This window comes from Panulirus ornatus, chromosome 10 (genome assembly GCF_036320965.1).
Source record: "Panulirus ornatus isolate Po-2019 chromosome 10, ASM3632096v1, whole genome shotgun sequence".
Lineage (NCBI taxonomy): Eukaryota > Metazoa > Arthropoda > Malacostraca > Decapoda > Palinuridae > Panulirus > Panulirus ornatus.
Genome location: NC_092233.1, coordinates 51,369,193 through 51,386,722, shown reverse-complemented (window position 1 = coordinate 51,386,722; position 17,530 = coordinate 51,369,193). Strand labels below are relative to the sequence as shown.

General features: G+C 46.7%; 1 protein-coding gene and 1 long non-coding RNA gene across 2 annotated transcripts in view; both read right to left on the bottom strand.

The window, feature by feature from the left end:
- Positions 1-17,530, bottom strand: part of Cadps (calcium-dependent secretion activator 1) — a 1,554,015-nt gene that overhangs the window by 1,441,618 nt on the left and 94,867 nt on the right. The gene's annotated exons all lie outside the window — the stretch shown is intronic.
- LOC139750942 (uncharacterized) lies at positions 6,697-12,366 on the bottom strand. Its single transcript, XR_011713254.1, has 2 exons — positions 11,710-12,366; positions 6,697-7,114 (listed from the first exon to the last, which is right to left on the bottom strand). It is a non-coding gene; the product is annotated as an uncharacterized lncRNA (long non-coding RNA).

Below are 17,530 nucleotides of genomic sequence, written 5' to 3'. Positions count from 1 at the left end.
CTGGGGCAGTGAGTGGGTGGGCAGGTAGGCTGGACGGGCGCAGTGGGTCTGTCTTGGAGGCCAGTTACCTCGGTCAAGGGCAAGCTGCTAGTGATGCCCTGTGCCCCGATATGCTACAACATAAACAGTACTTGCTGTTTCCTGCAGGGCGGGGTAGCGCCGGGAATGGATGAAGGCAAACCAGTATGAATATGTACATGTGTATATCATAACCTCCAATAGCCAGGATCGAACCCCTTAGGAGTGATCATAGCCTCGCGATAGTGCTCCCGCCTCCTACGCTGGGGGACCCGGGTGCCCGCCCTGGTCGTGGACACCTCCGGCACATGGCTGCCTCGCCACACATGACAACAACACACTCGAAACTACCTTCAGTTATATGACTAACTCACTGTATCCCTCCCTCCCTCCCTCTGTCTGTGGGCCATGCAATTTTTACCGTCTGGGGTCGTTCTTTTTCGCTACCACTATAAAAAGCATTTCTCTCATCCGTCATAAACACAAATACATACATTCATACCCTGATGATTCGTCACATAAAAGAACTCCTGAAGAAAAGGTATTCATAAAATGGCGAGGTTTTCCCGTGATAGGTGGGTGAGCAGCCCCACCTGAGCTGCACTCCCAATAAAACCAAATCAACTGGCAGCATTCCATCCCAGGCGCCGCCATCAAAGTTAAACGAGTGGGCTATCTGTCCCTGCACGGGCAGACTGCTCAGCCATGTCTCACACACGCCACCTACCTCCCGGTACCACGCACGTACCGACACACGCCTCCCTGCATCCCCCAACACACGCCTCCCACCAACACACGCCTCCCTGCATCCGAACTCCAGCACACGCCTCTCTCCTCCCACCAACACACGCCTCCCTGCATCCCCCCACACACGCATCTCTCCTCCCACCAACACACGCCTCCCTGCATCCCCAACACACGCCTCTCTCCTCCCACCAACACACGCCTCCCTGCATCCCCAACACACGCCTCTCTCCTCCCACCAACACACGCCTCCCTGCATCCCCAACACACGCCTCTCTCCTCCCACCAACACACGCCTCCCTGCATCCCCAACACACGCCTCCCTGCATCCCCAACACACGCCTCTCTCCTCCCACCAACACACGCCTCCCTGCATCCCCAACACACAGCTCCCTCCTCCCACCAACCCACGCCACCCTCCCTCCCCGTCCACTACATGAGCGGAAACAAAGCAGACATAGAGAACGTGACCAGCAGACGCACTGCACGTGAGGCTCAGGCCAAAATCAAATCTCCAGTTAACACGTTTGAAAGATAACACACGACACTGTTAATGTGGGGACGACAGGCGACACTGTTAATGTGGGGACGACAGGCGACACTGTTAATGTGGGGACGACAGGCGACACTGTTAATGTGGGGACGACAGGCGACACTTAATGTAGGGACGACAGGCGACACTGTTAATGTGGGGACGACAGGCGACACTGTTGATGTGGGGACGACAGGCGACACTGTTAATGTGGGGACGACAGGTGACACTGTTAATGTGGGGACGACAGGTGACACTGTTAATGTGGGGACGACAGGTGACACTGTTAATGTGGGGACGACAGGCGACACTGTTAATGTGGGGACGACAGGCGACACTGTTAATGTGGGGACGACAGGCGACACTGTTAATGTGGGGACGACAGGCGACACTGTTAATGTGGGGACGACAGGCGACACTGTTAATGTGGGGACGACAGGTGGCACTGTTAATGTGGGGACGACAGGCGACACTGTTAATGTGGGGACGACAGGCGACACTGTTAATGTGGGGACGACAGGCGACACTTTTAATGTGGGGACGACAGGCGACACTGTTAATGTGGGGACGACAAGTGACAATGTTAATGTGGGGACGACAGGTGGCACTGTTAATGTGGGAACGACAGGCGACACTGTTAATGTGGGGACGACAGGCGACACTGTTAATGTGGGGACGACAGGTGACACTGTTAATGTGGGGACGACAGGCGACACTGTTAATGTGGGGACGACAGGTGACACTGTTAATGTGGGGACGACAGGTGACACTGTTAATGTGGGGACGACAGGCGACACTGTTAATGTGGGGACGACAGGCGACACTGTTAATGTGGGGACGACAGGCGACACTGTTAATGTGGGGACGACAGGCGACACTGTTAATGTGGGGACGACAGGCGACACTGTTAATGTGGGGACGACAGGCGACACTGTTAATGTGGGGACGACAGGCGACACTGTTAATGTGGGGACGACAGGTGACACTGTTAATGTGGGGACGACAGGCGACACTGTTAATGTGGGGACGACAGGCGACACTGTTAATGTGGGGACGACAGGCGACACTGTTAATGTGGGGACGACAGGTGACAGTGATCATTTCCCGGTGATCGCGGACGATGTGAAGCCGAAGTCAAGTGGAAAAGAAAACGGAGACCAAGTATAATGGGTTTACGGTGTTGGACGATCAAACGGGAGGACCAACTCTCATCCTTGACGCAGATTCTCCACTAAACTGAAAATGGCGTCTGGAGATAAGGAGTGAAACTAAGAGGACACCGTGCTACCCGGGAAGATTCATGTGAGGGTACAGGACCCAGCTGGGGACCGTGACGAAGACAGCGCGTCTGTTGCCCAAGACGGAACCAACAACATGGTTCAGGGCAGAAGCCAGGAGGTCACACGGAGGTACAGGAAACTGTAGCAAGATTTGGAAGGAGGACTCCGTCCTTCTGTACGTCCGAGGAGGAAGATTACACAGATCTATGCCACGGTTGGAGTGAAGACAGGAGCTTGCTCGAAGCTCATGTGCAGCTTTAAGAGTGGGGGGTTGTAATGCATAATGCTACCAGGGAACCGTCAGGATGAAAGAAAGTCATATTCAGCCACGGGGTCGGCTGTCAGACAGACCAGGAGTGACCACACCTGTTGGGTCAGTGTCTTGAAGGACCCGAGTGTGTTGGTGGGAGGAGGGAGGCGTGTGCTGGTGATGATGATGTAGGGAGGCGTGTGTTGGTGATGACGATGAAGGGAGGCGTGTGTTGGTGATGACGATGAAGGGAGGCGTGTGTTGGTGTTGAGGATGCAGGGAGGCGTGTGCTGGTTATAACGATGCAGGGAGGCGTGCGCTGGTGCTGATGATGCAGGGAGGCGTGTGTTGGTGTTGAGGATGCAGGGAGGCGTGTGTTGGTGTTGAAGATGCAGGGAGGCGTGTGTTGGTGTTGAGGATGCAGGGAGGCGTGTGCTGGTGATGACGATGCAGGGAGGCGTGTGCTGGTGATGACGATGCAGGGAGGCGTGTGCTGGTGTTGAGGATGCAGGGAGGCGTGTGTTGCTGGGAGGAGGGAGGCGTGTGTTGCTGGGAGGAGGGAGGCGTGTGTTTACACCACAATCCCCTACCTCCTCCCCCCCCCCCCACTACACAATGCACATGTCTGCCGCCACCGCCACATCTATTGACCCAAAACACGACAATTTGATATCATATGTTGCCGGGAGATTTGGATACCATGGCAACACGGAAACAACGATCAATTCTGCAGACAAATACGTATCAGAAACGTTACAGCGTGAGCATGTATAATGCCTCACTAAAAATCGAGTATATAAATCATGTGACAATGTTATGTATTGCTTAGGAGGCTGGTGACATGTAGATATGGATGGAAAACGAAGTGATATATATATATATATATATATATATATATATATATATATATATATATATATATATATATATATATATATATATATATAAACCCACGTAAGAGGACACAACGAAGGTCAAGAGATCTGAACAACATGGTACACAGACCAACTGGGTCCATGATCAACACAGACCAACTGGGTCCATGATCAACACAGACCAGCTGGGTCCATGATCAACACAGACCAGTTGGGTCCATTTGATCAACACAGACCAGCTGGGTCCATGATCAACACAGACCAGCTGGGTCCATGATCAACACAGACCAGCTGGGTCCATGATCAACACAGACCAGCTGGGTCCATATGATCAACACAGACCAGCTGGGTCCATGATCAACACAGACCAGCTGGGTCCATGATCAACACAGACCAGCTGGGTCCATATGATCAACACAGACCAGCTGGGTCCATGATCAACACAGACCAGCTGGGTCCATGATCAACACAGACCAGCTGGGTCCATATGATCAACACAGACCAGCTGGGTCCATGATCAACACAGACCAGCTGGGTCCATGATCAACAAAGACCAGCTGGGTCCATATGATCAACACAGACCAGCTGGGTCCATGATCAACACAGACCAGCTGGGTCCATGATCAACACAGACCAGCTGGGTCCATATGATCAACACAGACCAGCTGGGTCCATGATCACAGACCTGCTAGGTCCATATGATCAACACAGACCAGCTGGGTCCATGATCAACACAGACCAGCTGGGTCCATGATCAACACAGACCAGCTGGGTCCATATGATCAACACAGACCAGCTGGGTCCATATGATCAACACAGACCAGTTGGGTCCATTTGATCAACACAGACCAGCTGGGTCCATATGATCAACACAGACCAGCTGGGTCCATGATCAACAGAGACCAGCTAGGTTCATGATCAACAGAGACCAGCTGGGTCCATATGATCAACACAGACCAGCTGGGTCCATATGATCAACACAGATCAGCTGGGTCCATATGATCAACACAGATCAGCTGGGTCCATATGATCAACACAGACCAGCTGGGTCCATATGATCAACACAGACCAGCTGGGTCCATATGATCAACACAGACCAGCTGGGTCCATGATCAACACAGACCAGCTGGGTCCATGATCAACACAGACCAGCTGGGTCCATGATCAACACAGACCAGTTGGGTCCATTTGATCAACAAAGACCAGCTGGGTCCATATGATCAACACAGACCAGCTGGGTCCATGATCAACAGAGACCAGCTGGGTTCATGATCAACAGAGACCAGCTGGGTCCATATGATCAACACAGACCAGCTGGGTCCATCTGATCAACCTTCTGAACATGAGATCATCACCAGACACACACATAACGAAGTAACGTAGAATGGTAAGATTCAGTCACGTCCACACCATCTACGTCACTGTAAACTGTAGTTCTGGTCTGAAAGGAAATAAATATCATGATAATTTGAGATTATCAGAACTCGACCCTATGTGCCTGGACACCGTCCTTACCGGACACTGGAGGACACTCACACCAGCACACGGTTACAGGAATTTGGAGACACTCCAAAAATACATTAATTCCCCCTTGAAAGAGTCAGCATCCCAAGAAAGAGTCAGCATCCCAAGAAAGACTCAGCATCCCAAGAAAGAGTCAGCATCCCAAGAAAGACTCAGCATCCCAAGAAAGACTCAGCATCCCAAGAAAGAGTCAGCATCCCAAGAAAGAGTCAGCATCCCAAGAAAGACTCAGCATCCCAAGAAAGAGTCAGCATCCCAAGAAAGACTCAGCATCCCGAGAAAGAGTCAGCATCCCAAGAAAGAGTCAGCATCCCAAGAAAGAGTCAGCATCCCGAGAAAGAGTCAGCATCCCAAGAAAGACTCAGTATCCCGAGAAAGAGTCAGCATCCCGAGAAAGACTCAGCATCCCAAGAAAGAGTCAGCATCCCGAGAAAGAGTCAGCATCCCAAGAAAGAGTCAGCATCCCAAGAAAGAGTCAGCATCCCAAGAAAGACTCAGTATCCCGAGAAAGAGTCAGCATCCCAAGAAAGAGTCAGCATCCCGAGAAAGAGTCAGCATCCCAGAAAGAGTCAGCATCCCGAGAAAGACTCAGCATCCCGAGAAAGAGTCAGCATCCCGAGAAAGAGTCAGCATCCCAGAAAGAGTCAGCATCCCGAGAAAGACTCAGCATCCCAAGAAAGAGTCAGTATCCCGAGAAAGAGTCAGCATCCCAAGAAAGAGTCAGCATCCCGAGAAAGAGTCATCATCCCGAGAAAGAGTCAGCATCCCGAGAAAGAGTCAGCATCCCGAGAAAGAGTCAGCATCCCGAGAAAGAGTCAGCATCCCAGAAAGAGTCAGCATCCCAGGAAGAATCAGCACCCTAGAAAGACTCAGCATCCCAGAAAGAGTCAGCATCCCAAGTCCGCATCCCACGAAGAGTTATAAAGGGATAACAGTGTATGGGTAAAGCCAGTTTGGCTGACATGAAATTGACAATTTAAACATCACGAAAAAACATACAAGTTCACTAAACCAGAACACCCAAACTAAGGTCCATGTAGTGTATACAAAATTCAGAGAGCACAAACCTGAAGTTATCTTTTGATACAAGGCAAACAAACACAAACCTGAAGTTATCTTTTGACACAAGACAAACAAAAAACTCAAAGATACTACTGTTGTTAGTCCATCATCAGAGGAAAATGAAATCTTAACTACGTAGACACAATATTTTGATTCAAACAACCGAAAATCAATATATATATATATATATATATATATATATTGTTACGAATTCAAATATAATATATATTCGGACAAGGTCGCCAATTTATATTGTTACGAACTCAGCACTTATTATAGCAAGGTCGCCAGCAACATATATATGTTACAAATACTCTACTGGTCCTCGTCTTTGCAAGGACGGTAGATTTGTAATATAGCACAACTCAGGATGACGCTATCTTAACGTTATAGGGTTAAACAAACACAAAGGTTAGAATTACTTATAATGAAAAGAATTCAAATGTACAAGGTGAACACATAAATCAGGCACGAATCATTTACGTTAACACTGAACATGAGTTTAACATTGAACATATGTTAACAATTCCAGATAAGATTTCAAACCAGGAGATCTCTTTCCGTTGACACTTTGCTCGATAGCATTACATTTAGTTAGATTCTGACGTGACACAGTAAACATAATCGTTGCACTTAGCTAACCTGACGCAACACACGTAACATCATTGTTATACTTAGTTAAGCTTGACTTGACACAGTAACATATCATTACACTTAGTTAAGCTTGGCATGACACAGTAAACATCTTACAACCTAGTCATACTTGACGGGACACAGTAACATCTTACAACCTAGTCAAACTTGACGGGACACAGTAACATCTTACAACCTAGGGCAGCGGTGGCTACGGGGTTCGAGGCAGGGAAAGCCTACATTACCTTTTGTTGTTGGGCTCGAGACTGGTGAAGGAATCAAGGTCTCAGACGATTGTCTGAGCTTTTATGTGAATGACCAACAAGGCAGGAACAGCTGGCCACGCCTCGACCCGCCACCTAGTTCTACTATAGGTCACAATGACACAATTGCCCTTGATAGGTCAAGAGACTGGTTGTCATGCCCTCTCCTCGACTTGATTGGCTGAAGGAGGCCTAAGGTCCGGCCTACACATGTGGCGTGCATCCAGCCTCCTCTGTTCCTTTGTCCATGCCGGCAGCGAACGCACGTGACGACACACCGTAGCTGTTCCCATGGTTGGACCTGACGCCGTCGACCTGACGTTTGGGTGTTACAGGGCTGGTCAAGGTCTGGGTCAAGACATGATTACTAAGGCAATCAACACGGTCAGGGAGGGTGAGATCCGGGCCGATAGAAGCCGCTCCCTACACCCAGGACACGTCATACACAGAGATACACCAAGACACATACGAACCACGTGGACACAAACACACGTGTTCCGTAACACCCCCCTCCTTAAAGGAGAAAATTCCTAGAAGAGGAATTTTCTAGCGTTAAGAGCGGGATAAACAATCGGCTTAACACATTATGTGCGCCAGCAATATGGTGAATATCTAACTATACTCTTGAAAAAGAAACAAGGCCCACCTGATTAATATCTGACTCCGATCCCATAACTTCTTAACATTTTGAAGGGTTGGTAGTCAGTACTGATTGCCTGAAGGACACAGATATATAAAGTGTTATAACACAAATAACAGACAAAGGTTCCTTCTCCATGGTGGCTATTTGTTTGGGCTCAACCTTCTCTCTGTCCTCCTGCACGAGGACTTCAGCGTCAGCATCGCTGGCATTCACAGTTAATCTGGTTGGAGCCTGCAAAATATAACAGTTAAAAAAAGTAGTGTTCATAATCGATGAGAGAGACTGTCTCACACTGCTCATTCCAAACATCAATAACTCTGTCAGAGGGGATTGCGAGTGTTGCAAAATTTACAATGGCATCCTACAGTACCCAACCATATCCGAGTTCAGTTTTCTCACACCTCCGCCCGGGTCCCAGGTCTCCGAGACACTCGTAGCTAAGTCGTCGGCTTCCTCACACGCGGCTACCGCTGGACGTAAGATGATGCAGACTGGCACCGTCGGTTCCAAGGGGAGAGGTTCGCGACTGAAACATCGCTCAGGCATGTTGATGTGGTATAAACTCTGACTTCTGCGCCTATCGGGGGTAGAGACAAGGTAATTTGAGTCTCCTACACTCCAGATAATGGTGTAGGAACCCTGAAAACGGACAACCAAGGGTTGACCTGGCTGCTGCAGTTGAAGCAACACCTCGTCGCCCGCCTCAGATCTTCTCAAACGAGATCGTTTGTCAGGCCATATTGTCCTCCGTTCCTGAGTCTCTCTTGAATGGGCGCGAGACAAATCCTCAGTCTCATCCACTGAGTCTCGTTCGGACTCGAAACTAGCACAGGAGGCATCACACAGCTTCTCCTCACTAATTCCATCTTCATGGAGAGTCTTCTCTCTTAAATGGGCGTGAGACAAATCCTCAGTCTCACTCACTGAGTCTCGTTCGGACTCGAAACTAGCACAGGAGGCATTACACAGCTTCTCCTCACTAATTCCATCTTCATGGAGAGTCTTCTCTCTTAAATGGGCGTGAGACAAATCCTCAGTCTCACTCACTGAATCTCGTTCAGGCTCGAGATCAGCACGGGAGGTATCACACATCTCCTCCCTCATCTCATCCTCATAGAGAGTCTTCTCTCTTGAATGGGTGCGAGATAAATACTCAGTCTCACTCACTGAATCTCGTTCGGGCTCGGAACTAGCACATAAGGCATCACACAGCTTATCCTCACCAATTTCATCCTCATGGAGAGTCTTCTCTCTTGAATGGGCGTGAGACAAATCCTCAGTCTCATCTGCTGCTTCTGGTACGGACTCGTAACCAGCACAAGAAGTATCACACATCTTCTCACTAATTTTGTCCTCAAGGAGAATCTTCTCTCTTGAATGGGAGCGAGACAAATCCACAGTCTCACTCACTGAGTCTCGTTCAGACTCGAAACTAGCACAGGAGGCATCACACAGCTTCTCCTCCCTCATCTCATCCTCATGGAGAGTCTTCCCTCTTAAATGGGCGCGAGACAAACTCGCGGTCTCAACGGAGTCCACACCAGGGGAGAGGGTCTCACACAGCTCCCTCTCACTAGACTCACTCGTAGGGAGAGACTTCACTTCCTCCGACTTAACGGAGTCTACCCCAGGGGAGAGGGTATCACACAGCTTCTCGCTGGCCTCACTCACCTGCAGAGTCTTTAAGTCCGCCGTCTCAGCGGAGTCTACACCAGGGGAGAGGGTATCACGCAGCTTCTCCTCGCTGGCCTCACTCACCTGCAGAGTCTTTAAGTCCGCCGTCTCAACGGAATCTACACCAGGGGAGAGGGTATCACGCGGCTTCTCCTCGCTGGCCTCACTCGCATGCAGAGTCTTTAGGTCCGCCGTCTCAACGGAATCTACACCAGGGGAGAGGGTATCACGCGGCTTCTCCTCGCTGGCCTCACTCGCATGCAGAGTCTTTAAGTCCACTGTCTCAACAGAGGCTACACTAGCGGAGAGAGTATCACACAGCTTCTTCTCGCTGGCCGCACTCTCATGAAGAGTCTTCAAGTCCGCCGTCTCAGCGGAGGCTACGCTACCGGAGAGGGTATCACACAGCTTCCTCTCGCTGTCCTCACTCGCATGAAGAGTCTTTAAATCCACTGTTTCAACGGAGGCAACTCCAGGGGAGAGGGTATCACACAGCTTCCTCTCGCTGGTCTTCACTTCCTCCGTCTTAACGGCTATGTCCTCAGGCACACGGCCTGCCGTGCCGGCTGTCATAGGCCTGGCACCATCGTGGTTGTAGACTATCTCTGGTACCTCTTCCTCAAGCTGCACTGCTTCCGTGGACTCCACCGGGCCCGTAGGCAACACCGGCACTGGGTTCATCTTCCCACCCGCTAGGTCACTGCCTAACACAACGTCCACGTCTAAGACAGGTAACTTATCTACAGTCCCTACAAGGGCATGGTCCGTAAAGAGATCTGTTCCTACTATCACATCAACTAGTGGAGCTTCCTTGGGACCCGACAGTCCATCTGGCAAGACGCGGTCTCCAAACTCTTCTCGCGGCACCAAGCCATCCAACATCGGGGACTGCAGCGCACCAGAATCCCGTGATACGTTTTCTTTTCGTCGTACACCACATCTACTGACACAACCCTCAGACAGGAACGCATTGTAGTTCCCACAGAACGGATCCTTAACTACTTGATTAACACTCTCGCAACCTCTCACTTTTCTAAGAGCAGGGACAGCCTTACCTACTTTATTAAGTGGACCTAAAGCTGAGAAGAGACTTACAGACCTACTTTTGGTAAAGTCTCTGGATTCCTTCGCTCGAGCCCAGCAATCCCTCACCTGGTGCCCAGCCTTGCCACAATTAAAACAAGTCTTAACTCTGTTGGAGTATTTCCCCTGACTTCTATGAGTTACCGGCAAGGTAGCAGATTCAGGTGGGATTACATTACCACTGGTCCTCCCTCTGTCGTCGTAGCCCTTTGAACGACTGCCCACGTCAAGTTTACTGAACTTCGGTAAATGTAAGTTACCCACTTGAGACGACACTGGTCCTGAAGGTGAAGCGTTAAGTCTAAGTCTTTCACGTTCGAGAGCTAACCTAGCTTGTTCAGTCTTCTTCTTCTGCACTTGTAACTGTGCTTGTGCATTGACCTTAGCTATCTCTAGCTGCTTTCGCCAATAACTGAGATCAACATTAATATCACTAGGGATATGGGGAGGGATCGAGACTTTGACCGACGTTAATGATTGAGCGGTATTGTCACCACTGATCAACGACATGATTAATGAATCAAGGAAAGAGATTCCGTTAAGGCAAGAAAAATCCTGGCAAGGTCGCCAGTTTATATGTTACGAATTCAAATATAATATATATTCGGACAAGGTCGCCAATTTATATTGTTACGAACTCAGCACTTATTATAGCAAGGTCGCCAGCAACATATATATGTTACAAATACTCTACTGGTCCTCGTCTTTGCAAGGACGGTAGATTTGTAATATAGCACAACTCAGGATGACGCTATCTTAACGTTATAGGGTTAAACAAACACAAAGGTTAGAATTACTTATAATGAAAAGAATTCAAATGTACAAGGTGAACACATAAATCAGGCACGAATCATTTACGTTAACACTGAACATGAGTTTAACATTGAACATATGTTAACAATTCCAGATAAGATTTCAAACCAGGAGATCTCTTTCCGTTGACACTTTGCTCGATAGCATTACATTTAGTTAGATTCCGACGTGACACAGTAAACATAATCGTTGCACTTAGCTAACCTGACGCAACACACGTAACATCATTGTTATACTTAGTTAAGCTTGACTTGACACAGTAACATATCATTACACTTAGTTAAGCTTGGCATGACACAGTAAACATCTTACAACCTAGTCATACTTGACGGGACACAGTAACATCTTACAACCTAGTCAAACTTGACGGGACACAGTAACATCTTACAACCTAGGGCAGCGGTGGCTACGGGGTTCGAGGCAGGGAAAGCCTACATTACCTTTTGTTGTTGGGCTCGAGACTGGTGAAGGAATCAAGGTCTCAGACGATTGTCTGAGCTTTTATGTGAATGACCAACAAGGCAGGAACAGCTGGCCACGCCTCGACCCGCCACCTAGTTCTACTATAGGTCACAATGACACAATTGCCCTTGATAGGTCAAGAGACTGGTTGTCATGCCCTCTCCTCGACTTGATTGGCTGAAGGAGGCCTAAGGTCCGGCCTACACATGTGGCGTGCATCCAGCCTCCTCTGTTCCTTTGTCCATGCCGGCAGCGAACGCACGTGACGACACACCGTAGCTGTTCCCATGGTTGGACCTGACGCCGTCGACCTGACGTTTGGGTGTTACAGGGCTGGTCAAGGTCTGGGTCAAGACATGATTACTAAGGCAATCAACACGGTCAGGGAGGGTGAGATCCGGGCCGATAGAAGCCGCTCCCTACACCCAGGACACGTCATACACAGAGATACACCAAGACACATACGAACCACGTGGACACAAACACACGTGTTCCGTAACAATATATATATATATATATATATATATATATATATATATATATATATATATATATATATATATATATATATGAACGCTCGTTGTATGTTTTGGACAATCACATGTTTACCAAATGGCGTCCTAGCTTCGTCTCTTCGATGTATATCAACTGACTGTTATATTTCTCTCTTGTCTCCCCTGATGATGTGATTATTACACGAAAGTGCACTTGGGAACTTATCGTGTATCATTTTCCCCGTGGACTCATAGGAATATATATATTGGAAAGGATCACAATTTTGGGCGTGATCAAGTATATTCCTATGAGTCCACGGGGAAAATGAAACACCATAAGTTCACAAGTGCACTTTCGTGTAATAATCACATCATGGGAGATACAAGAAAGAAATATAAGTCAGCTGATATACAACAAAGAGACGTAGCTAGGACGCCACTTGTTTGTCAAATGGCGTCGTAGCAACGTCTCTTCTTTGTATATCAACTGATTTATATTTCTTTCTTGTATCTCCCCAGATGATGTGATTATTACACGAAAGTGCACTTGGGAAATTATAGTGTTTCATTTCCCCGTGGACTCAGGAATATATAGAGTTGAGCCCAAACCTCCCACTGACACCAAGAATCTTTTAGTTTTCCCTTTTAATAATAATTTTACTTTACTTCCGATGTTGCTTAGATCCTTTAATGTAAATGCTGCCTTCAGCAACAATAGTAGTATAATGAATATCGTAATCAGGAACTCGCCAGAAAATTCTCCTGGGTGCATCGATAAAGTGCCATGTAGAAATTGTGATAAGTTTCATGTTAAGCAGACTGCTAAGGATCTTTCTGTTAGACTTAAGCAACATAAATATAGTAAAAGAACAGGACAATAATCAAATGCCTTGTTTAATCATGTTTAAAACTATGATCCCTGTATTGACTGGAGTAATGCTATCTCAGTTATTTACTCTAACTCCAGTACCAGGAGAAATATCAATGAATCTTCTATTATCAAATACACAAAGAATTATAACCTTAATATTAGTGAAGGTCTATACAAATTGGATAACTTTATTGTTGATAATATTTGTAAACAATTCACCTTCTTGTCCACATAATAAGTTTATGATACGCTCGTTGTCTGTCTTGGACAATCACATGTTTACCAAATGGCGTCCTAGCTACGTCTCTTCGTTGTATATCAACTGACGGTTATATTTCTCTCTTGTGCCTCCCCTGATGATATGATTATTACACGAAAGTGCACTTGGGACCTTATCGTGTTTCATTTTCCCCGTGGACTCATAGGAATATAAATAAAGACGAACAATACCTACTTGCAACCTTACCCTGCAGCCAACAGGAGATCTGTTTTAAATGATAAAAACATAACTTAAAAAACAAAGGATAAACTACTCTATCAACAACCTAGTAAGACCTAAACTGGAATACGCTACTCAGTGCTGCTTCCCACACGGTGTTAAACATGAGACAAACAGAACAAGTTCAAAGACGATCAACAAAACTACTTTAATTCAATCACTCAGAAATGAGCCATCTTAATGAAAGACTAAAGAGATCTGACCCAAGTTCTCAAAACACTAATTAACTTACACGCCAGACGAAAATTTCTTCACATTAGTCAGAGATTCATTAATGAGAGACAAAGGTATGGACATAAAAAGGAAGACGTGATGGGAAATTTGGAACGCGACATCTTTTTCTTCAGCTGATGTAGTAACTGTAAACAACAACCAATAATTCAGCCTCAATAATTATAATCGACGCAGCTCACACATTTTCAGACTGCCACCAGGTGAGGTCGTGAACTATCTGCAGTAGGGAACCATCTCCATTCACACTTTCCAAAGGATCTTCCCCAGCAGTATACTATCTCCATACTACATGGTGTGTCCTCCCGACATTTCTCTTTTCGTTCCATTTTCATTTTCCTGTTGTCTGTTGAGCCAGAAGGAGAGATGAGTGAGGAACAGCTGCTCTTTTACCCTGTTTCTCCTAGTTTCAGATGGCTGATAAACTCGTCGTCGACCATCTGGCCAACTAATAAGTGCCTCATCATGTCCCCATCACCAGAAGATGGTTTTCTCCCCATGTCCCCACTACCAGAAGATGGTTTTCTCCCCATGTCCCCACCACAAGGAATGATTTCCTATCCATACTTACCTAACAAGTGAACCCCTTCTCAATCCCCTCTGCTAGAACACGCCTCCCTCCCCCGTACCTGCACCACAACACGCCTCCCTCCCCCCGTACCTGCACCACAACACGCCTCCCTCCCCCCGTACCTGCACCACAACACGCCTCCCTCCCCCGGGCCTGCAACAGTCTATCAGCACAGAGAACCTCAGAACTACCAGTCTATCTGCACGTCTACAAGCTGTTCAGACCGACTCACAACACATGAAGAGGGTGGCAGGAGTGTGTGCGGGCAGGCCTAGGTAAGGCCGGCGGGCTGTCGTGTGCAGACGTCACTCACATTAGTGAGGTACTGGGGAGGAGCGCAGAGCACCAGCTGTACCCCGCAGTGCCCCGTCACTCACATGAGTGAGGTACTCGAGAGGAGCGCAGAGCACCAGGTGTACCCCGCAGTGCCCCGTCACTCACATTACTGAGGTACTCGGGAGGAGCGCAGAGAACCAGCTGTACCCCGCAGTGCCCCGTCACTCACATTACTGAGGTACTGGGGAGGAGCGCAGAGCACCAGCTGTACCCCGCAGTGCCCCGTCACTCACATTAGTTAGGTACTCGGGAGGAGCGCAGAGAACCAGCTGTACCCCGCAGTGCCCCGTCAACTACAAGTTGGCACAATACTGTCAAGGAGTTGCCGGAGCGAGGGGCAACACGTCTAGCTGCACCCGTGCCACACACAGGTCATGCCCCGCACCCAAAAACACAACACGACAATGAAATATATATCCAGCGACCGACTCGTGCAGCTGTAGGTTAGTCATTACGTCAGAAGGGAGGTAACGTACTTTAGGTCCGGGTTACACTTCACACTGTCTCCATGGTTACCTTATTGCACCTCTGTTGTACATCACTCCCTCTGGTATGAAAACTTTATACCAATACATATACATACATATATACTTACAAACATACATACATACATACATACACACACATATCATATATATTATACATGACAGCTAGAGACTGAGTGTGAACGAATGTGGCCTTTGTTGTCTTTTCCTAGCGCTACCTCGCGCACATGCGGGGGTAGGGGGTTGTCAGTTCATGTGTGGCGAGGTGGCGACAAGAATTAATAAAGGCAGACAGTATGAATTATGTATATTTGTATATATGTATATGTCTGTGTGTGTATACATATGTATACGTTGAGATGTATAGGTATGTATATTTACGTGTGTGGACGTGTAGGTATATACATGTATGTATGTGGGTGGGTTGGGCCATTCTTTCGTCTGTTTCCTTGCGCTACCTCGCTAACGCGGGAGAAAGCGACATAATATATATAAATAAAAAAAAAATATATATATATATATATATATATATATATATATATATATATATATATAAATAGAGAGAGAGAGAGAGAGAGAGAGAGAGAGAGAGAGAGAGAGAGAGAGAGAGAGTCAAAATCATTGCAGATGTTGAAAGTGTGCAAATGTAAATTTCATCTATAAAAGAAATAATATCACAAAATCCGTAGTTCTACTGTGTAGACAGCAAAGAACCTGAGAACAACAGTATGGTGTTGGGTGTTCAGTGTGGCTGGTGTGTCTGCTTGTTACTAGTTATCTGAGCCCAGTCTGGTCGGCTGGAGGATAACAACACACGCCTGTAAGATGAAGTTAGTTTCTCTTCCTCTTTTTTTTCTTCATCTTGGTCAGGGTTGAGACACCAGCTTGACACACGGATGTATGTAGTTGTAAAAGCAATCAAAAGCAAGATACCTTCCTGACTTCAATGTAGGATATTCCTGGCAAACATTTATCCAGAATGATGAGTGAGATGATGACATAATGATGTACCACTTGTGAGGTGATGAAGTCCGTTATCTTGATCAGCTCAGGTTAGGTTTAGCCCTACAACAACAGCCTCAGGCCTTTCAAAAGCATAAGGATCTATTACCCAGAGTTTTTCTCGTATATGTTGTAACTTCTCTTTAGGAAATTACTGTTCAAAACTCGCAGACTAAGCATCGTTGCCCTTCGCTTCAGCGAGGTAGCGCCAGGAAAACAGACAAAAAAGGCCACATTTGTTCACACTCAGTCTCTAGCTGTCATGTGTAATGCACAGAAACCACAGCTCCCTACCCACATCCAGGCCTCACAGAACTTTCTATGGTTTACCCCAGGCGCTTCACATGCCCTGGTTCAATCCACTGACAGCACGTTGATCCCGGTGTACCACATCGTTCCAATTCACTCTATTCCTTGCATGCCTCTATGTAAAACTGTTGGCACCGTCATGCAGTACGCAGGGATGAGCACAAAAATGCGATCGCTAAACATTGTCATGAAAATGATCACCAGATTAATCTTGAAAATCTCATTATTCTATACCCCTCTGCTGATTATGCCACACGCAACGTCACTGAATCTGTCTTAATTGATAATAATAAGAACTCTAATTTGTCCCCAGGCAACTTTAAAGCCCATCCTAGCATTCACCAACCCATTATGAGATAATCACCTCTCAACCGTTACTGTCAAAGTGGACAGTGGTTGGTCTGTACAGATTGGTGCTGGACGGCGGGACTCATGTGTCATGTTGGGAATTAAGTAACTATGTAAAGTACTGGCAGCACCTGATGATGAGGTGGAGTGTCTCCACGAAACATGTCCTGCCGCCACAGGTATAGAAAAATTACATGATAAATGAAATCATATGAACTTCTGAAGTGCGATTTCACCTTCATGCTATCATCATGGACAAGTGTGATCATCATATCTATCATTATGATTATCATTATTTCATTATTATCATTATCATTACTATCATATTATTTATTATCATAATTATCATTATTACTATTATTATCATTATTATTATTGTTATTATTATTATTATTATTATTATTATTATTATTATATAATTATTATTATTACTATCATCATTACTATTACTATCATTATTATCATTATCATTATCATTATCATTATTATTAGTAGTACTATCATTATTCTTAATTATTATTATTATTA